This window comes from Trichosurus vulpecula, chromosome X, assembly GCF_011100635.1.
Source record: "Trichosurus vulpecula isolate mTriVul1 chromosome X, mTriVul1.pri, whole genome shotgun sequence".
NCBI classification, from domain to species: Eukaryota; Metazoa; Chordata; class Mammalia; order Diprotodontia; family Phalangeridae; genus Trichosurus; species Trichosurus vulpecula.
This window is the reverse complement of record NC_050582.1, coordinates 44207072-44212974: the sequence shown is the minus strand read 5'-3', so window position 1 is coordinate 44212974 and position 5903 is coordinate 44207072. Positions and strand designations below refer to the sequence as shown.

The 5903-nt window shown below is 43.5% G+C and overlaps 1 pseudogene; it reads left to right on the top strand.

Moving 5' to 3' along the window:
- Nucleotides 1-213: 213 nt before the first annotated feature.
- Nucleotides 214-967, top strand: LOC118832525 (annotated as a pseudogene).
- The last annotated feature ends 4936 nt before the right edge of the window (nucleotides 968-5903 follow it).

Sequence of the window (5903 nt, the reverse complement as noted above, 5' to 3'; positions counted from 1 at the left end):
TTTATTCTTTTTCTCTCCTTATAGAATACAGTGGAGAGCCTGACCAATGTTAATACCACAGAAGTGACAGAATTCATTCTGGTGGGTCTTTCTAATAACCCCAAAGCCCAGATTGCCTTCTTCTGTGCCCTGGGCATGATCTACTCAGTAACACTGGTGGGTAATGGTGTCATCATTTTCATAGTCAGAACTGATGGGCAGCTGCATACCCCCATGTATTTTTTCCTCAGCAACTTGTCCTTTCTTGATAACTGCTATTCCACCAGTTCTGTGCCTCACCTGCTCTCCAATGGCTTTAGAGACTTCCCCACCATCTCCTACACCAGCTGCTATACCCAGATGACCATCTCCCTCTTCCTTGGCATGACAGAGTCTCTCCTCCTCGTTGTCATGGCCTATGACCGATTAGTCTCCATTTCCAATCCATTACGCTACACCCTCATCATGAACAATCGAGTCTGTCTGCAGATAGCCATAAGCACCTGGGTCAGTGCCTTCCTCTTAGCTGTAATACCAATTATTGCTATTCCAGCTCATTACTGTGGGCACAACGTCATCAACCATTTCACCTGTGAGATTCAGGCCTTGCTGAAGCTTGTCTGCCTAGACACCCCTATGAATCTAATCCTGGGTCTGGTCATCAGTGTGTGAACATTGCCACTGCCCTTCAGCTTCATCTTCATCTCCTACACCCGCATTTTCATAGCTGTGCTCAGGAGCCACTCCACAGAGGCTAGGCTCAAAGCCTTCTCTACCTGTAGCTCCCACTTGGCTGTAGCGGCCATTTTTTGGGACAGCCATCTACATGTATGTGAAACCCCAGTCAAAAGAATCCCAGGATCAGGACAAAATTATCTCTGTATTTTGTGGAGTCATAACCCCTATGCTGAACCCCCTCATTTATACCCTGAGGAACAAAGATATTAAAGGTGCCTTGAGAAAAATAACTAGGAGGAAGGAGTCTTGAACTAAACTTTACCATAGAAGATCATCCAGCCTGACCTTTATCCTGTGACAAAGACAAATCGATACATCAGGATTATTAAACATGGTTTTGGTAAACCTGGCATAGTAAAAAGCCCTGATGGGAGCCAAGAGCCCTGGATTCTAGTACTGGCTCTGCTACTAACTCACTATACGAAATTGTAAAGTCATTTCTCCTCTCTGGGACTCATATATAAAATGGAATGGTTGGATTAGATGTTCTCTGTATTACCTTCCAGCCCTAACAGTCTATGTTTCCTGTTCTAATCAAACATTTACATTGAATTTTCTTATCTGAACAATATGATAATTTTCTTATTCTTTTAGCTATTTGAAAAAGAGAATTATAGGAGCCCCCCACCCTGAGACACAGTATTAATGAATCACGTGAAACCGAAGTTCAACGAGGGAAAATCATTTGCCCAAGGCCACACAGCTACCAATTGATGAGGCCAGGATTTGATCTCAAGTACCAATGTGCCCTTTTCACATATCACTTTGCCCCATTTGTTGACTTTAGTGTAATCCTGGCATAAGGAAACAGGGATCAGCTGTACTCCTGTACTCCAAATAGTTTGGAAAACTGCACAGGATTGTGTGAGATTTCCTCCCAGGACACAAGACTGAAGAAATCACAAGGAGATGTGGAAGGAAGAAGCAATGCTGTAACTGGGTCAGAGGCACTAGGACTTTTTCCCAGAGTTCTGATGTAAGGAGGAGGCATGCCTTCTCCCCAAAGTAGCCTTCTACCAAGGAATGGAAGGGAAAGAGAATTCAGGTCCCCGGTGGTTTGGTCCTAGGATAAAGCATAGGAAGAGATAGGGTCTACTAGAGAGATGCTATTCCTCCACAGCAGATGCAGCCCTGGACAGAGAGATAGCATACATCAGGGATAGGTGCTTAAGGGATGGTAACCAGAACTCTTTCTGACCTTGAATCCTTTAGGATTTCAGGCCTTTCTAGGAAAAAATGCTGAAGGGGAGAGGGAATGTTCCTCTACATACCATATTAAGTCAAGGGGTAGGGATAGTGTAGTTCCCAGACAGTCTTGGGATGAATAAATGATATAGGAAGTAATCAAGCATTTATTAAGTGCTTACCTGTGTCAGGAATTATGCCAAGAACTAGTGATACAAAGGGAGGCAAAGGCAGTCCCTTTCCTTCAAGGAGCTTCCATTCTAATGGGGAAACAACATTGAAATAGCTAGGTACATACCAAATAGCTTCCTCTCTCAACTATATTTGCTCCAGGAGCCTGACTTCTTAGCTAATGCTAAGGAGTTACATAGTTAGCAGGGATGGATGAGGAGTTATGCCTCAACATGGAGGAAGGTATGATCCCGAAGGTTGAACTCACCATCACCAAAAAGAAAGAATGTGGCCAAGTTCAGTGCAAAATCCTCCTGAGCAGGGTTCTTGTGAATACTGCATTTAAGTTAGATATAGGAGGGGGAATAAGGAGACAGAGTCTCTGAGTTTCTGGCTCAGACAAGTATGAAGAAGAGTCTCATTGTGAAGGACAACAAGGCTGAGATACTGGCAAAGGAGAGTGGTGAAAAATAACAACAGAAAAGCTACCAGGAGAAGCTAAGCAAAGTCTCAAATACCAGACTGAGCAAGCAGAAAAGGGTGTTGGCCTCCATCTTCTGGGAGCCAAAGAAATAGGCAAATAGAATGACTTGGAGGGACTCAGACAGAAGAGAGGTGGTGATAGACTGGATAGGAGTCACTGACTACAAAGCTACATTGGAGAGGGGTGCAGTGGGAGCTCCAACCGTTGTGTGCTGTAAGTTACTGGGACTATGTCAGTTCCCAGAGGAGGGTTGCTCACTGGTAGGTATTATTGTTTTCTGTGGACTCTGATTTGAGTTCTAATTGTTTCCCTTGGCCTGTAAATGAATCCATGCTTTTAGCCTTGTGAACCTATATGCTTGTTAGGGAAGTTAATGGCTAGACTCTGATCAGAAGAATATTGTGAATACTGAAGTTCCCAGTCACCGGGGTGAAGGCGATGAGCCAGAGAATTGAGAAGTCCCCCAAAGTATACCAAGGTCCTCTGTTCCAGAATGGAACCTCTGACACAAAAATTAGGCAACAAGAGTCATCAAGATCATACTGATCCAACAGAAATAAGGCAATCTACCTGATCAGAACTGTACTAGGCACTATAAATGGGAACAAAAGACAGAAAAAAATGCCCTGCCCTTGGAGCATTTAGGAAGACCAGACAAACTTAGGAGAAATCATTTCGTATTTGAAGTGAGTCAAAGACAATTTAGTATACCTTACATGGAAGTGCTAAGGCACACAAGGGGGAAAATGATTGGCAATGGACTAGACTCAGTCAAGGAAGTGGTGGAAATGCAAAAGAAGACTTGACTTGTCAGCATCCATTTAGAGTCTCTTCTAGCTCTATATCATATGATCCTGTGACATGAGAGCTGTGCTCCATCCAGGGACAAAAGCACCATCTACAGGCACAAACTACAACCTACTCAGCACTGCCCACTCTGTGGGACTCTTCATCATCTTTTTCTAAGAGGGGTGAACTCTCTGGCCTCCAAGGTCCTTTCTAGCTCTCTACCTATTATTCGGTGTTGTTGTTCAGTTTTTTCAGTCATGACCAACCTTGGTGACTGCATTTGAGGTTTTCTTGGCAAAGATACTGGAGTGGTTTGCCATTTCCTTCTCCAGCTCATTTTACAGATGAGGAAACTGAGGCAAACAGGGAGAAGCGACTTGTCCAGGGTCGCACAACTAGTAAGTGTCTGAGGCAAGATTGGAATTCAAGTAGATGAGTCTTCCTGACTCCAGGCCCAGCAACTCTATCCACTGTACCTGTATCTTTCTGTCCCAGGCAGTTCGCTCCACATGCTAGAGGCTTTCATCTTGATGTCTTTACACTACATGGATATCAATGAAACTGGTGGGTGGTCCATCTGTTATCCTCCCTCACTATGGGACCAGCCTAAATCCTTTTCTAGTCATATAGCCACCTGATGATATGTTCACGATGCTTCTCCTCACTTCTTCATTGAAGGCTGTAGCCTACTCACACACAGAATGTGTACCATTGTTTGGACTAAACAGGCATTTTTCATCTGCTTACTTTGTGTTGTGGATACTTCCCTTGAATTTTGTTGAGTGATCACACATTTCCTTTAGAAGGCTCTGGAGTGTTTGAGAGACTGATGCAATTAGTATACTCTCATGTACGGAACATCTGGGGGACCCTGTCCATCATCTCCTTTTGTTGCGTCCTGGTCCCCTATGGCAGTCTGGTGAGGGCTGTGAAACCATTCTCAGAATAATCCTTTCAGACTATTCCCTACCATGTGTTTTGTGTCTTAGTGAAACAGGGCTGCGCTCTTGTCCTGGGTTCTTATCCTACAAAAGCCTTCGCTTGCATTACCCCTGGTGCCTGGAATGAAGTCTATAGTCACCTCCACGTGGTGAAGCCCCTCCTTTTCTTACAGGTCCAACTCAGATTAATATCCTCCATGATTCCCCTTCATTCTACCTCTCACTAGGTGAAAGTGATTTCTCCCATCTCAGACTCCTCCTAGTACTTTATATGGTGCTCTCCTTCACTTTTGTCTCCATTGTTCTTTTCTCATATAGACTTGTGCCCATGTCTGATCTCATTCTATTGGGTCAGAAATTCCTGGAGGACAGGCAATGTGTCACTTTTATATACGGGGCTTTGCATCTAGTGTGTTCAATTGAACTGAATGGTGCGGGGGAGGTGTTGTAATATGAGAGAATCTGGCTCCTTGAGGCTATTTTTCCATAACAGCCACTTCAAACATGATTTGGAGTCAGAGGATATGAATTCAAATGCTGTTTCTGCCTCTTACAAGCTGTGTAACTGTGGGCAAGTCACTTCATCTTTCTGAGCCTCAGTTTCCTCACCTGTAAAAAAGAAAATGTTGAACTAGATGATTCTCCTAGGATTGATATAAAGATCAAATGAGATATTTGTAAGGCACTTAGAATGGTGCCAAGCATATAGTAGGCACTTAATAAATGCTTGTCCCATTCCCCCTTCCTCTTCTAGCTTTAACATCTATGATCAAATGTAGCTTTAATAACTGTGATTAAATCTTTAAATCTGTGATTGGTCATAAGAAAAAGGAAAACTGCCTACATCGTGACTTACCTTGGCTTCAAAATTTTCTTTGCCTCTAATTTAGAGTCAAGACCTTGGTTCAAATCCTACCTAATTCTACTAATTAATAGCTGTATAACCTTCAGCAAATTAATCAACAAACATCTGTTAAACACCTACTATACACCAGACACTGTGCCAAGTGCTGAGGATACAACAAAAGGCAAAAACAGGGTTATTGCCCTCAAGGAGCATGCATTATAATGAAGGAGAGGGCCTGCCAATAACTAGGTACATACAAATATATTCAGTGGAAGTGGAAGGCGATCTCAGAAGGAAGCTACTAGCAGTGGAGTTTCAGGAAAGGCCTCCTGTGGAAGGTGTATATTGAGCTTGGTCTTGAAGGAAGCCAGGAGGCAAAGGAGGCAGAGCCAGTGAAAAGGCCTAGAGTGGAGAGGTATAGTGTTGTGTACATGAAATAGCAAGCAAGCCAGTGTAACTGGACCCTAGACTGATTTGGAGGGGAGGAAAGTACAAAAATATTGGAAAGGTAGAGAGGAGCCAGCTTTTGAAGGACTTTAAATGACAGAGAACTTTCTATTTCCCCCCTCATTGTCTTCCTCTGTTAAATGACCTGAGGAGGATGAGAATGGACTAGATGATGTCTATGGTACCTTGTGGTACCAGTGGTGACACAGTAAGATACTATTCAGGGAGTCTCTAACCAATTCAAGGAGCGAACCAGGAGATGAGCCTTTGTTTGGGAACTTGGATCATCTAGACCGGTGGTGTCAAACTCAAATAGAAATGG